The following is a 17,788-nucleotide window of genomic DNA, read 5'->3' as shown; positions in this document are numbered from 1 at the left end:
ACCTGGCTGTGGGGTCCTGACTGAATGCAGATTCCTGTGTCCTGCTGCAGTCGACATTGGGGAGAGCTGAAAGAAAAACCTTTCCACTGGCTGAGGCAGTCCTATCTGAAAAAGCTGAGAATTCCAGGCAATGACCCCGGCTTGAGAAGGCAAGCGTTCCTTTTTGCTGGAGTTAATCCAAGAGAGCCACATTCACAAAGAGAAGCCTCTGAACAGATAAGGTAATTACATAACTGGGGGAGCTGTGTGTGTGCACGAAAATATGCAGTCAGTGTAGAAAAAATGAAAGTCCCGTGCGTGTCTTAATCAAGTGCTAATGTTGCAATTTGAGTTCTGTTCTCCGCCACTCTATTTGCAGTGGGTCATAGAAAATGCTTTGATTGTGCCATTTTATTGCTGTAAAGAATGAGATCGTGTTAAATACAACTTTTATAATACAGAAAAATATTTGAAAACAGACGGATGGTGTACTTACTGTTTATCATTACAGTGCTGTTGATGTGGGGAGATTTTTAAACAGTGCAATGGTCATTTTAAGACAGATGTGTGCATGTCAGAATCAGTATGAATAATTGTGAGTGACTGTAGTATAACTTGTTGGAGGTACATGAGCCAACGGGAAGAGAGACTCTCTGAACATAGCTCCCTACCGTATATAAGGTAGTGGAAATTACCACAAGACTACCACATATAGCTCTCTGTCGTAAATAAGTCAGTGAGTTTGCCCATGGTGGCGCACCAACACTATCACTGGAAAATGTGGTATCCCTAGAATGCAGGTCTGAGGTCTCTCTAGTGATCACACGAAAAATCTAAGCGAAGATAAGGGATTCTGGACATTGGGGCCACAAATAAAACAAGGGAATTATGCTCACCAAAATACCACCAACCACGTATACCAAATATGCAGGTCTGGGTGCTGAAATAATGCATGTCCATTGTATTATTGTTGCACATGGCCAAATCTGAATACAAAGAGTGATTATTGCTAAGTTATTTTTCGGCGGTAATAAAATACCGTCAGGCCCCAAATCTCCACAAAATACCCTACAGTATGAAGTAGAGATTCCTGTGGAGAACGATCACCTCCTGTTTAAATGAAATTGCACCTTGCCCCCCAGTTAGGTATATATTGGCTCTTATAGATTATAGGCAGAACCAAGATTGGCTTTCCAATTCCACTGCTCTATGTGGTGTGACCAAGACTGCTATTCAATCTTTACTTCTTTGAAACAAATTGGAACACGATGCAATAATCCTCCACTGTGGAGGAAATGTGCAATCTTTAAAGATTGAAGGGCTACGTTTTGTTGAGGAACCAGAAACATAGATTAATCAGTCTCCACAGCAAACTCTATTTCATAGAGATTCTTGTGGATAAAACACATTCCTGCAATTCAAAGAATATTCAAAACTCTGTATAGCACAGATATTACAAAAGAAACACATTGGCTACATCAGAAATGCATTCAGATGTGAGGGTCTCTTCATGTATTTTGCAAACGCGATTTAATTCAGTTTCATTCTCACCCAGAGTGTCATGGCATAGATGGTTGATTGGTCAAGCAGGGAATTATATTTACATGTTACGTGTCTCATTCATCTAGAGGTGTCAAGGCTCCGAAAGCCTGTTGGCTGTGTGCCAGGTTGGACAATCTTTTCAAATGAAATCATTGATCAAATGCCTCTTCGTGTCACTCCTTTATTTAAAACCTATTAGTCATTTGCCAAAAGTGTTTGTACACGGCTTTGAACTTGTATAATGGGAAACCTCCATGTCATGCCTTAGAATTTGGAGTATGACACTCATTGCTTTTGGGATTTGTCAGTTTCGTATTGGGAAATCAAACAACCAATTCTAGCTCAAGGAAAATCAGAGATGCTACGAGTTTGTAACATATGAAACCATTTCATTTGGACCAGGACTGTTTTTAAGTATACTTACATACTTCAGTTGTCTTACATTATAATCTGAAATAATTAAATAAACACAAACATGCATGAAGATTTTGTTAAAAGTTTAAATGACCTTTGCACCATAGCACTAAAAAAACGAGCTACTCAAAGCCAATAACTGGAGACAGCAATGACTGCAGCAGATGTCTTTTTCAAGATAGGAAAAACAGAGAATGTTGAGAAATCTTTGAAAATATTGTGTACGTAGATGAGGCATCTGTCCACATGCTGTGCTCTAAAAAGAATAGGATATTATCATAATAGGTTTTCTCAGTTGTAAACCTCAGACAGAAAACTGATTTTATGTCTACAGAAACACAGCTAAAACTAGACACCCACTACGTCTTTCTTTCAAGGAACATTAGGGGACAGAAAGAAGGTAACTAGCACTATTTCGATCCTCAATATATCAAACCCTAACATATTCAGAGAAATGGAGAGAGGGCATAGATTTTAGATCGATAGATGATTTGCAAGATTGGGGATTTTCACATCAGCAGCAAACCATGAGACATACCTTCATTAAAAACATAAAACATAATTTCACACTCAAAGGTTGCTCATCATCTGTGGGCAAGATACACAAATACATATATATGCACGATGAAAAGAGGCACTGCTTTAATAAAAATATGTAGAAGCTATACAAACCCATCAACACACATAGCTGCTATTCTCATTGCAGGAGTGACAAATGCTTGCACACATAGTGTACTACAACATCAGATGCAAATACAAATAGGAACATGCCACAACTTCTCTGTTGGAGTTTTTGCATAGACAGGATGTTTCCTTTGCAACTGCCTCAAAACTGATCGATAATGTGGTATTGCAGTGTTAGGGCTGTTTAAGTTGTCTTCAGAATTCACATAATCTTTGACTGGTTGGGCATTGTTGGACTGATGAGGCCCAATGTGGAACCACATTCTTCACAACAGTCGAGCTGCTTGGAATTGGCAAATAATGCAACATGGAATTGGCAAATAATGCAACATATCCAGAAATAAAGTTTAGAAAAAACACCGAGCATCGTTTTAACTGGGGCAGTGTGTGAAATGGACATGTACAAAAGATGCATAATGCTTTTAATCTCCTTTTTCGTGCTCTGCCCCAGGTTGATGGAGTATAAAAATGAACAGGAGCGTCAGAGTCAGTGTGTTTCATTGCATGTCTGAATTCATTTTTTCATGCAGCCATCAAACTAATGGAATCATGTGGAATCCACCGTAACTTTGCATCTGCCACAGATCAGGTGGATTCCTACTGAATCCATTAATAATTGCCACCCGGAAAGAATAATTTGCAGGTGACATTTATTTCTTCACAATAAGGAAAGAACAACAAAAGAGTAAACTGGAGTTCACCCCATGTACCTCTGTATTAGAGGACCCAGCAGCACATGTGTGACTTCCATGCATGCAATTAACATTTTTAATAAAGTGACCATGACAGTGCTATATGCTTCCTGACATCACAAGGCAAGGAATACGTGTTTAATGACAAACCATGTAAAACACATATCCTGGTAAGAACACATAACATGAATTAAGACATCTGAATCATAAAACTATCAGTGGAAGATTTGAAGCAAAGTGTCCTGAAGTAAAACAGGTAAGAGAGCCATGTTCGGGGTGTGTCCTGGAGTTGAGGCTTAAGTTAGGCAGCGTTAACAGTGAATTCCACAGGGTGAATCCTACGAGTACATATTTCTATTTGATAATGTCTTCTTTTAATCTTAGAGTTCTGAGTTTTGGAGCGAAAACTGGTTGGAAAAAGCTTTGTTTCCTCAAAAGTTTTTTTTTTTTTTACTGACAATATTGTCATTTATTACTAGCAACCTTTGATCAGATATCACAGTAATAATATAATGTGTGTGTTATTACAACTGAACCCTTTTCTATTGATTTGGCCAAAATATATCTTATGTAGCTTTCACTTCCTATGCCGTGAACTTCAATTCACCTGCACCATATGTGCCTGCAGAGGTCTGTTCTTTTGTAAACCCAAAATGTATAGGCCCCATTAGCCATCACTTGGATCATGTTAGAGGATTCGTAAAGGTCCTGGCTGTGTTGACTTGAGACAGTAGGCCTGTTTTCAAAATACAAAAAGCTAATCAAAAGTATTTCCATTATCAGGGTTTTCATGGTCTTATTTTTGAAGCTAATATAGAAGGCTGCCATGGGAATAAATTGATGTGTCTTATCGACCATAAGGTATGACTTCAAAAGAAGCAGTTCTTTACATAGGCCTTAACTTCAAGCCTTGAAGAATGTATCTGCTCATTAACCCCTTATATGCGAAGGACAAGGTATCTGTAGGGTATTTTGTGGAGATTTGGGGCCTGACGGTATTTTCTTACCGCCGAAAAATAACTTAGCAACAATCACTCCTTGTATTCAGATTGGGCCATGTACAACAATAATACAGTGGACATGCATTATTTCAGCACCCAGACATGCATATTTTGTATGCGTGGTTGGTATGCGTGGTTGGTGGTATTTTGGTGAGCATAATTCCCCTGTTTTATTTGTGGCCCCAATGTCCAGAATCCCTTATCTTTGCTTAGATTTTTCGTGTAATCACTAGAGAGACCTCAGGCCTACATTTCAGGAATACCACATTTTCAGTGTTAGTGTGCCACCATGGGCGATCTCACTGACTTATTTACGACAGAGAGCTATATGTGGTAATTTTGTGGTAATTTCCACTACCTTATATACGGTAGGGAAGTATGTCCAGAGAGTCTCTCTTCCCGTTGGCTCATGTACCTCCAACGAGCTATGCTACAAACAGTCACTCACAACTGTCCATACTGAATATGATCATGCACACATCTGTCTTAAAATGACAATTGCACTGTTTAAAAATCTCCCCACATCATCAGCACTGTATTGGTAAATATAAAACACACCACCCGTCTGCTTTCAAATATTTTTCTGTATTATAAAAGTTGCATTTAAACACGATCTCACTCTTTACAGAAATAAATAAAATAGCACAGTAACAGCATTGTCTGTGATACACTGAAAAGAGAGTGGCGGAGAAAAGAACTCGATTTGCAACATTAACATGTGATTAAATCATAGGAATCTCCTTTCCTACACTGTCTGAATATTCTCGTACACACTCAGCCCCCACACTTATGTAATTACCTTATCTGTTCAGCCCGAGTTTTCTTCAGCTGTTCTCTTTCTGAATGTGGCTCCCTTGAAGATTAACCCCAGTGAAAACGAGCGCCTTTCGTTCTCAAACCGGGGTTATTATCTGGAATTCTCAGCTTTTGCAGATAGGAATGCTTCAGCCAGGAAACAGGTCCTTCTCCCAGCTCTGCCAAATCTCGACTGTTCTCCCCCTCTCTTCAAACTCCCCAGAAAAACCCTAATCACTGCCTCTAGCATGATACTTGCTATGACGCTGCTCCAATCAGAATCAATCATGCCATCTCCTCCCTCTCTACACAATGGCTCATTTTTATAGTAATACTTTGTAACCAACTGATTTCCTGTTCTTTCGAGCCCTTTTGCTTCCTGTAGTTATGTGGACAGAGCAGCAGAGAAAACGAAAAAAAAAATGAATGTGCGTTTAAAAGTTCACTTTCAGAATAGGCCTAATTCTGCAGTGGAGAAACATTTTTATTAGTGGGTTATGTTAAATGAATTTTTATTAGTCACGTTGTTTATTAATAATGTTAGTTATTAATTTTCAAATGTGTCTCTTGCACCATAGGCATTTCAGGTGAAAAATAGTGTGCATTTTTGAATGTGCACGTGTGCTTTTAACTGTAAAAATAGATTTGCATCTTATATGTTAAAATCGTTTTTTGACTGAATAGCCTGTCTTTCCATGTTATTCTGGTAACACATATAGCAATGCACGTGTGCTGCATAAAAAAAATTGCTACCTGTGCAGTAGTGCTGTACTCTGTGCTGTAACACGCCAAATATCCTTACATACCCTCCTTTTGTTTTTAGAACTTGGCTACAATCCAAGCCAATTCCTAAAAACAACTTGTTCTTTCTTTTTTTTTTTAAAATGCATGCGTATTGGGATATCTTTCTCTTCCTGACGTAGCTAGTAAAATCAGTAACATTTTCATTTTTACTGATAGCACAATCAACCATCCACCCATGATTAGTACCAGGACAGCCAAACCCACTATTGAGCGTTCCCCCCAGGTTCCCCAATTAAATCTTTCTACTTCTATTATCCCCAGATTACTAATTGTAATATTGTTTTTTCTCAAATTCATTTTTATAACATGTCTTTCTTTGTGATTCAATAAATATTCCACATCCGGGTCTATTGGAAAAGTATCCCTTTGAAAAAAATCGATATTTTCCACTTGGCTTTCCCAAACATCATTTGTTACATGAAACAATGTTAACCCCCCAATTGACACAATTGTATCCTTTGGAACCTGTAAATAAAAAACATTATATTTCACCTGTTTAACCACGTATGTTCCATGGTTTAAATGTACTACCGTCATGTTCTTTAAACAGGTGCTGATCAACCATTTACCTCTGACCATCTTAGCCTGTGCCATTTCTTCACTCCCCATATTGCTAATAATCACTTCACATCCCTCTGATATACTTGGGTCAGATTTCAAACCACAAATAGCATCTGTGGCATCAGGAACAAACGGTTTACCTGGACACATATAATTTTGTTCTTTAAATTTTACACATGTTTCCAGGCTTGGTATTAAATAAACTTCAGGTTCCCATGACTGAAATGCCACCACTTCTGGAGTCTTAATCTTAATAAATTTGTCCTCTTGCCAAAATCCCACGTTGTGTACCCACTTCGTTTGATAAATAAGTTCAGGGGCTACATATGGGATGCATAGTAAAAATCCGATCTCTAGTCTTTCCAAGTCCACATATAACGGCATTGCATTACCCATTTCGAATGCAATTTTTACCTGTATTATATCAATTTCCCTCCTGGTCAATCTTTCTATCATTTGACGAATAATATCCTGCGAAACAAAATACAAGGGGATATGTCCTTGAATCAATTGTGAAACTGCAGTTTGAACTTCTCTCATATAATTCGTTAATAGCCTATCAACAGGACTCATTATGTTCAATATTTCATTCAAAGTTCTGTCATGCTTAAGTATTATTTTAGTCGCCCGTTGCATTACATCCGCTTGTTCATTTAGAATGATTGCAGTTTCTTTTATGAATCTCACTTGTTCATCCAGTCCCCCTCTAATTCCATCTAATGTTTTTTGTATTATTTCTAGGTCAATACTCAGTTGTTGCGCTTTAGTACTCAGTGTTCCTACCGAAATAGAATTGGCTGTTGATATTGTGGTACCTATTATGGCTCCAACTATAGACATTACCATTGATATCGCGAGCATCACCGCACCTCTCTTTCCTCTATTCTTCTTAATGTCTGCTGAATTCACAAATGTTTTTTCCAATTGCATTAATATATCTCTTATTGACTGCTTAGTGTCCTCTTTTCTTATTTCCAGCCACTCTTTAGTCTGTTCAATCTTAATTCCGGTATTGTTCAAGTGTTTTTCAATCAAAATCTCAGGATTTAATGGTATGTATATATTTTGGAAAATCATCCTTCTATCACTCATGATGAATCCTGGTGCCTCTTCCACCGCGATACCAGATGCTGGTCCAGGTTCAATGACAACCTGTGCTTCTGAATTCTTGAAGATCCCTCCAAATATCATCATCATTAACCATATCATCGGTATCATCTTCAATGCTGATCGCTTTGCAGCCTTGGTCTTCACCCCTCTTTGGGGCTTTCCCGGAATCCGTCCACGTGGGCTCCAGGACTCCATCGCCTCCTGTGGGCTCTGATCCCGGAACCTCCGACCAAATAATGTCAATTTTCTAAATCAAATAGAAAATAAACAAATTAAGTACATAGCACAATACTAATTTCACCCTTTTGCCAAAAATAAAACATGCTTGGTAAAAATATTTCGTTTTTTTTTTTTTTTTTTCTGAAATTAAACACAAGTTAAAAGAAAACAAGCACATATAAAACAGCATTCAATATTTAATACATTTTCTCTCTGCACACCAACCATGAGCTTCCATTATATATTTTTATTTTTTTATTTATTTATTTTATATTATATATTTTTACATATATTACAGTGTTTATGTGCCATTATAACAATCAACTTTTTAACTTCTTTGTCACTGCCTCCTGATTGTACCCATTTATTTTCTCTTTTTGTGTTCAAGGGACTTTATCTGTTTCTACATGCTCAAGCTGCCTGATCTCATGTCTGGGATGGCATGGTTTGATTTGATTTACATGGACAAACTGCTCTATTGCCATTTCACCTTCATTTTTCAAAATTTTATAAACTACAGGAGAGACCTTATCTATAATTCGAAATGGCCCCTGCCAGGCTGCTAGAAATTTAGAATTTTTCTGTTTACTTTTTCCAAAATGAAACTTGTACACCTGATCCCCTACACTGTATTACTTTACTGACGTCTTTTTGTCATAATAAGACTTTGCACTGTCAGCAGCTCTTTCCAGATTTCTCTGCACAAAAGCAAATGCATGTTGCAAATGCCTCCTCAGTTCATCAATATATTCATGAACTGTGGAGGCATTTGCAAGTGTCTGCTCATGTGTTCTGTATAGTAGGTGTTGTGGTAACACCATTTTCCTACCTGTCAAGACCTCATGGGGGCTAACACCTGTTGCCTTGGCAGGAGTTGATCTGATTGCCATCAAAACCAACGGTAAACGTAAATCCCAGCTGGAACCTGCTTCTGCCACAAATTTCTTTAAAATATCCACAACAGACCTATTGCTTCTTTCAACTGTACCTGAAGACGCCGCCCGATATGCAATATGTAGTTTCCTTTTCACACCTAGTATTTGCCATACCTTACTCATTAGAGTACTTGTGAAATTACTTCCTCTGTCTGACTCAATTCTTTGTGGCAACCCAAACCTTGAGAACACATGGTTCACCAGCAATGTGGCTGCTGTTTGCGCACTACAATCTGGTGCAGGAATGCATTCAATCCACTTCGACATCAAACATACCACACTCAAAATATAACGGTGTCCCCTGCTCGACCTTTTTAAAGGACCTACATAGTCTATTTGCAAATCTGACCATGGGAGAGTTAGGCCTCTTTTCATCAATGGTGCTCTATGCATTGGTGAAGCAGGTTTAAATTGGGCGCATACTAGACATCCTCTAGTATATAATTCCACATCTTGGGACATATGTGGCCAGTACGCATAATCTTTTAGTATTTCTAATGTTTTTTGTGAACCTCTATGGCCTGCAGTTATGGCATCATGTGCATGGTGTAGCATTAGTCCTCTGAATGAAAGGGGTACTACCCACTGTATTTGTCCTGTTATGGACTCTCTAATCATGAGTCCATCCTGTAATCTCTTCGTGTTTTGTTCTTTAATAACACCCTCAACTCTTCTTTTCCCATACAATCATTTTCTGTCAAAGAATTTTGTTCGGGATCTATCAAATTATTATAATAGATTCCCAAAATTTGATCATTCTTTTGTGCCTCAATCAAATCTTGGTCTGGCGTGTCATGACTCCACTGCACCACCGGTTGATCTACCTCCTTTGGTGCTTTAGAACGTGTGACTGCATCAATTTGTATTTCACCCATTAAATAATCAATAGGTAGCAATTCTCCCATCACAGCCCCAATCTTAGCCAGGTGGTCTGCCTTATCATTTCCCTCCTTATCCTCTCCTGGTGTTTTTAAATGCCCACGAATTTTTCTCCAGTATATTGTTAACTTATTCTCTGACACCAATTTGTCTATGGCTTGTATCATTTTTCCATGCTTAAGTGGCTTTTTGTTGTATGTAACCATGCCTCTTGCTTTCCAACCAGGCAAATATTCCACAAAGCTATTCCGTGCATAGTCAGAATCAGTCACCAGGACAATTTCACTGAACTTTTTATCAACTGCAGTAGCAATTGCTTTATAAATGGCTGCCAATTCCGCCACCTGACTGCTCCTATCTCCAATCCTCATCCCTATACTGGGGACACCTTCACATTTCAACCAGACATTTCCTATTCCTTCCACTAATTGTTTATTACTGTCATTTTCAATGTGAAAAGCACAACCATCCACATAAACAGTTGGCAAATCCTTGCATGTTTTTTCATCAAAAGCTTTGTGTGGTGATTGTTCAAATTCCTGCAAACTAGTTTCTACTTCCATTTCATTTGGTATTTGTTCAGCTGCACAGTCATGTAAGTCAGCTAACCCTTGAGCAATTGGGTTCTTTTTATTTTGTCCATATCTCACTTCTACGGGAAAACCTTGTAATGCCAGCGTCCATGAAGTGATTCTGGATTGCGCTAGATTACCTGATCTAATTCTTTTACTCTCTAAAAATTGCAACGGTTGGTGATTTGTTTCAATAATCACCTTTTCTCCCTGAACAATGGGGCGGAAATGTTGTAGCGCCCACACAGTGGTTAATAGGGCCTTTTCACATTCATTAAATTTCATTTCAACTTGGGAAAATGCCTTACTTGCATATGCAATGGTTTTGTGATTCAAATCGTGTTTTTGTGATAACACTGCTGACATACAATGTTCAGAAAAACCTATTTCTATAAAGAAATCCCTGTCCTTTATGGGGTATGCTAAACATGGTGCCTTTACAAGACATTCCTTTAATTTAGCCACTGCATCAGACTGCCCTTTTTCCCATTTCCAGGGAGTATTCAGTTTAAGCAGTTTAGTCAATGGTTGAGTGATTTCTGCATAATTTTCAATGAACTTTCTGTTATAGCCTGTCATCCCTAATAAACGTTTTACTCCTTTCACATTTTTAGGATCTTTTAATCTTTGTATGGCCTCTATTTTCTTCTTTTGTGGATTTAGCCCATGTTCAGTCACTTCGTGCCCTAGAAAGTTCACTTTTTTCTTGCACCATTGTGCTTTTTGCAAAGATACTTTGGCGCCTGCTTTCTGCAATTGGCCAAGTACATGTCTTATTTCATCAAAATGGCTTTTCAGGCTTTTATTTTTTATCAGGACATCGTCCACATAAACTATTGTTCCTCTTTCCGCTGCATCCGGCATGGCCTTTCTCAAAAATATGCCAAATTCACTCCCACTATTGATGTACCTGAACGGAGCTCTAAGCCAGGCATATTGAGTCCTGTCAAATGTAAAGGAAAATAAATGTTGTATCTCCTCTGCCAATGGCACGCACCAATATCCAGAGGTGAGATCTAATGTGGTAAATACATTTGAACCATGTATCTGAGCTAGGCCCTGATCAATGATTGGCAGTGGCCATCTAGATACTGGTACACTTTTATTTAACTCTCTCAAGTCTGCACACAGCCGCCATTGACCATTTGGCTTTAACACACCTAAAATAGGTGTATTGGATGTGCTATGAATGGGCCTGATTATTCCCCGCGATTCCAAATTTTTAATAATCTCTGCCAATGATTCTAAACACGCCAGCGGTAGTCTATACTGGCGTATGAACACTGGATTTCTGCTACACCCTTCTGGTAGTGTGGCCACATGTAAATCAGTTAAACCACAATCATAAGCATCTTTTGCAAATACATCCTTAAACTCCATAAATATCTCCCTCAGATTGTCCCTCTCTTCATTGCTTTCACACGCATTCGCTAAGGAGATCTGTTCTTCTACCATTTTGGAAAATTCTGGAAAATCTTCTGGTAAGGGAATCTCGGCGCTTTCCTCTAACTGTGTGGCTGTGTCTTTTTGTAAAGCTGCCACTTTTAAATATTTTGGCATATCAGCTTCCACTTCAATGGGCTGATTTTCTGTTTCATCTTCATTTAAATTAAATATTATGCAATCCTCTTGATGGCAGCACACTGTCTCATTTGAATCATAAGGATACACAGAATGAATTTTAAATATTCCTTTGGGCTGAGAGTCCAGGTGTTCTGGCAACTCACCCTTGGCATCTACATACTTTTCAGGAATATTTCCAATCACCATGTTATTTAAATCTGCCGTATAATGTGATTTTTGTATGGCCATTCCTAATGGGGAGTTTTCCTCTAAATGAATATCCTGACAACCTTTATTATTTACCATAATTTTTACAGATCCTTCACCAATATCTACCAATGGAATGTATTCATAATCCAGGCCTTGCTGTTTTATGGATTCATTCAGGCATACAAATGCATCAGAACCTTTCATCTGCTGTCCATTTTTGCATTTCAGTGTTATTGCAAACTGTTTTGTAAATGCAGGAATAATAGTATCTTTCCTCATTTGTAATTCGATTGCATAAGAAACCAGTTGTGCACAATGATAAGCCCTTCTTTTGTCTTCAAATTCAGGTGCCGGACCACCTAGGCGTGACCATATTTTTTGATTAAGGAAATCTAACACCATACACATTCTGTGCATGATGTCATTTCCCATGTAAAATTCATTTTGTGCTCCACTCACTATCCATACATTATGGTAAATTGTTTTCTGCCCAATGCTAATTTTAAGCATGCATCTGCCTGCAATTCGGTTTTCAAAGTCTGGACTGTCCAAGCCAGAAACATATTGGTTTTTAATCCTAAATCTCGGGATTTCTTCCCTCTCCATTATTTTTTGCAACAATTTCTCATTAATGAAACTCCTTTCATGTTCAAGCGCTAAAGTGGCTTTTATTGTTTTAAAATAGTCATTTATACCAACATGAACCCATGGTTGCTCATCTTCCATGTGTATTTCTGCCAGAGTGGTAATGTGTTTTTCTGAATCTGTTTTAGGAGTAATATTCTGTTTACATGTTTTCTCTTTTAAATAAAAACGTAATGTGTGCTCATCTATGGCAGTCTGCCAATTTTTCCTTGGGTCCAAGTATATTTGTACAGGTAGTTTTTCATTGTCGCTCTGCATTTTGTCTTGACACATTAATATAACAGTGACACTAGGTATGCAGCTATTCTGGAGATATACCTCCACAGCATCATTTGTTTTGGCAACGGTGTGACATTCATCTATGTTGCTGTTTTGTGATTTTAGTTTCTTAGGCCTCAATGGTTTTTTGGTTAAGGACCACAGCACTCCATTCACCCCATCTATTAGAGGAGACAATCTTTTCAGACAATCTGTCCCCATCAGAAATGGAATTTCACAAATAGATGTGATCAATACCTCTTGTTTCATTCTGTGCTTTCCTATTTTTATGTCAACCTCAGTTACACCTATGATGGGCACCTCCTCCCCATTAAAGTTATGCACTGGGCCTTGATTTTCCTTCACTGTGATCTGACTCCGTGGGGGTCTCCCTTCATTGATACTCTTTACCAGCTCCTTGGACATAATTGTGGCCTGTGCGCCAGTGTCAATCATAGCAAAGGTGTGGCATTTTTCTTCTACAGTGATGGGTGCATAATATCTGTCCTCAACTTCCTCTAATACACATAAGAAATGTGAATTCTTACTGATTTCAGGGCTCACCTTTCTCAGGTCTTTTTCACTTTTGGCTAAACACATTGGTAAATGGAAAGACATTTTTCCCTCCTTTTTACCCATTTCTGCGCGAGAGACTTTATTCATTTCTCCATGATCAGAGGTTTTTTGGAGTGTGGCCACTGTTCGCCCATCCATCTGGGTAACATCAGAGACCACATTACAACCTTCCAACTGAACATGTGTAACAACATCATTCATCAATTTGTCATTTTTTAATTCTGTGCATTTGTGATCATTTAGTGTGATACCAGCCCTTTCAGCCTCTTCAAAAATATGTGGCTCAAAGAATTCTTCAGGTGATTGACTTGTACCCTCCTTGTGAGTATTTCCTTTTTCTGTCTGTGTTTGGTCATTGTTTTGCTTGCCCAGGGAAGGAGCTATAGCATCCCCACTTACTCCCTGTCCACTGGTATTCCCCATGCATGAGTCATTTTTCTTAAGTCTGTCCCTTTTTTCTTTTGGAATTCCTAATGTTTCTTTTTCATTTGTACAAATCTTTACTGTTTTATTTAGCTCTAGATTAAACCGTACCTCTTTTTTAGAATTATTTGCACTTTCTGTCACAAGTTCATTTACTGGCACTTTCACATTTAATCCATTTGGTATCTCAGAGTCGTTATGCAAAATTATATCAGAGCAATCTGTCATTTTGGCACTGCAGTTATCATGAGTACTTAGTCACTTTTCGGAAGCCCCCCGGTCATTGCTATGGCCATCAGCCCCCTCTTTGGAAGGTTGTTTTTGCGCTGTACAGAGCTTTCCTATTTGCTCAGCTAACATTTTCACTTGGGCCTCAAGGCACTGGAACCTTTCCATCTCTCTAGGATCCTCTTTCTGTGGTCTAGGTCGATATTGGTTGTTTTCCCCCTGATTGGATCTATTCTGATACCTCTCAGGTGAATGATGTCGGTTGGGATGGTTTCTGAACTCTTGATTCATTTGTGGAGGGGAGCGGGTTGCACCCATCCTTTGATTATAATCCCCTGGTGGGGAATCATTGTACTGACGTGGATTGTAGTTCACGTTTTGCCTCATGTCCTGTCTCTCAGATTGTGGGTACTGGCCCCTAGGTTGATTTCCATTATCAGTAAATCGATCCACATATCAGGGCCTATCCTGATTACCATATATCATGGTGTTGGGATCAAATCTGCTCTGTGTCCCCAATGACTGGTAGGGACCATCATTTCTTTGATCTTGATTTTGTCTCTGGTTATTGTTCATACCTGCCATATCAGGCCGATATCCTACCCGGGGTCTGTCCCCTAAATACCTAGGGCTGATGTAGCTCTCTCTACTACTAGGATCATGAGATTGGAACATTGGTACAGGAAATGGCGATCTTTGTTGATTACCCCTTTGTTCAGGTGTCACATTATTTTTACCTTGGCTTTGAGCAGACTCAAGGGACATTTTGGCTGACCTGATTTCCATTACTGTGGCTGAGGGTTCTTTAGATTTAGGTCTAGTATCTTTCATTTTATCACTTTCTCTACCCTGACAATAGAGTACCTCATATAGTTTTGTGCTTTGATGTACAATCCATTCAAGGGACTTGTCACGGTCAAATTCACAGACCAATTGGGATATGATGTCTTTCTGTAGCCCATAGAAGTATGCAGTTTTAAACTCATTGGAATTTGAGTCAAAAGATACATCAAAGCGAGAAAATGCTCTTTTTAAGTCTTGTAAAAATTGGCGAGGGGATGTATTAGGTCCAGCAGTAATTGTGTATGCGACTTTCTTTGCCTCCTGCAATGACTGAAAAGGAGAAAAATGACGCCTAATTTCTTTTTCAAACTCCAACCATGTCATATTCTGCTGTTCATTTAATCCCCTTATGATGCTGGCTGTCGGGGCATCTAAAGTTAAAGGAAAATATTGTCTGTACTGTTCCTTAGGTATCTGGAGTGCTTTAAAAATGTCATGCACCGCTTCTAAGTGATCCTCAATGCAGCATTCACCTCCCTTTTTAAATGGTTTGATCAGGGCTTTAATGGATTTCATTATTTTTATGGGGCTACTTGTTGTAATGCATGGAATTGCACTATTTTGTGATTCAATCCTGTTTTCAGGTGTATGAGATTGGTGGCTGCCCCCAATGGGAGTATCAAATCCCCCAAGGGCGCTGCAACCAAGTTCAGTAACCGGCCCAGTCACTGGAGCACTAGCTCTTTGGGCAGAGCTAGAATTCACCTCCACTCCATTGAATGTGGTACCCTGCCGCCTCTCCTGGGACCTGGGAATGCACATTTGCTGTTCTAAGTCCTTACACTTTTTAAGGAGTCTGTTGGCTTCATCTTGCAAATAGTTGTTTTCACCATTCATCTTATTAATCACCTCCTGCATGTCGCACATTTGCATTTGGCATTCATTGAACTCTTTATTTCTCTTGTCTCTTTCTTGAATCATTTTAATCATTTCTTGTTCTGCGCTCTGGAGATCACATTCTTTTTCACAATGTTCTTTTTGTAAAATCTGCATCTCTGAAACAACCTCATCTTTATCCTGTCTAATGTGATCCACTAAGGCTTTTAAGTGTGCCAATTCTTGCTCACTATCTTCAAATTGTTTCTTGCTTTTGGATAACTGAGTATCAAAGTCTCTGCATTTTAATTGCATGTCTTTTTGGCATACATCCAATTCTGCTCTCAACATTTCCTGATTTTTACTTGCCCCATCTAATTCAGTCTTTAACCTGTTAATTAGCTGAGTATCATTCTCTTGCATTCGCAGGGACTTGTTTAAAATAAACCATATTTTGCCGCATAGCCGTATTAAACAGTCTTTCTCTGCACTTTTATCGGCTGCATTCAATAATCTTGTAAGGCAGACCTGAATAATGCTGCCTTCTGCAAAAATATTGTCTAGTTTTTCTTTCTGCACCTCACCCTGAATGCGGTTACTCCATTCTAACGTGCTATTCGACGACCAATTCCCATGTGCAAACAACTTTGCCTCTAAATATTGCACTAGATCTGAGAATGTGGTTTCCCTTTGTGACATTCTGAAATTCGTTTTTAGTGGCACACTGCTATTATAAAATGGGTTCCCTTTAATGTGCAAATGGCAGTGTGAGACACGCTTGCCACGCCCAGTAGGTACTCTATGATCACTTTCCCGGCCTGCAACGCACCATAAATATGTAGGGTATTTTGTGGAGATTTGGGGCCTGACGGTATTTTCTTACCGCTGAAAAATAACTCAGCAACAATCACTCCTTGTATTCAGATTGGGCCATGTACAACAATAATACAATGGACATGCATTATTTCAGCACCCAGACATGCATATTTGGTATGCGTGGTTGGTATGCATGGTTGGTGGTATTTTGGTGAGCATAATTCCCTTGTTTTATTTGTGGCCCCAATGTCCAGAATCCCTTATCTTTGCTTAGATTTTTCATGTAATCACTAGAGAGACCTCAGGCCTACATTTCAGGAATACCACATTTTCAGTGTTAGTGTTAGTGTGCCACCATGGGCGATCTCACTGACTTATTTACGACAGAGAGCTATATGTGGTAATTTTGTGGTAATTTCCACTACCTTATATATGGTAGGGAACTATGTCCAGAGAGTCTCTCTTCCCGTTGGCTCATGTACCTCCAACGAGCTATGCTACAAACAGTCACTCACAACTGTCCATACTGAATATGATCATGCACACATCTGTCTTAAAATGACAATTGCACTGTTTAAAAATCTCCCCACATCATCAGCACTGTATTGGTAAATATAAAACACACCACCCGTCTGCTTTCAAATATTTTTCTGTATTATAAAAGTTGCATTTAAACACGATCTCACTCTTTACAGAAATAAATAAAATAGCACAGTAACAGCATTGTCTGTGATACACTGAAAAGAGAGTGGCGGAGAAAAGAACTCGATTTGCAACATTAACATGTGATTAAATCATAGGAATCTCCTTTCCTACACTGTCTGAATATTCTCGTACACACTCAGCCCCCACACTTATGTAATTACCTTATCTGTTCAGCCCGAGTTTTCTTCAGCTGTTCTCTTTCTGAATGTGGCTCCCTTGAAGATTAACCCCAGTGAAAACGAGCGCCTTTCGTTCTCAAACCGGGGTTATTATCTGGAATTCTCAGCTTTTGCAGATAGGAATGCTTCAGCCAGGAAACAGGTCCTTCTCCCAGCTCTGCCAAATCTCGACTGTTCTCCCCCTCTCTTCAAACTCCCCAGCAAAACCCTAATCACTGCCTCTAGCATGATACTTGCTATGACGCTGCTCCAATCAGAATCAATCATGCCATCTCCTCCCTCTCTACACAATGGCTCATTTTTATAGTAATACTTTGTAACCAACTGATTTCCTGTCCT

Source organism: Ambystoma mexicanum, chromosome 6q (assembly GCF_040938575.1).
Source record: "Ambystoma mexicanum isolate Mex_15411 chromosome 6q, UKY_AmexF1_1, whole genome shotgun sequence".
In the NCBI taxonomy this organism is placed as follows: domain Eukaryota; kingdom Metazoa; phylum Chordata; class Amphibia; order Caudata; family Ambystomatidae; genus Ambystoma; species Ambystoma mexicanum.
The sequence above is the reverse complement of the archived record's forward strand: the minus strand, read 5'-3'. Positions refer to the sequence as shown.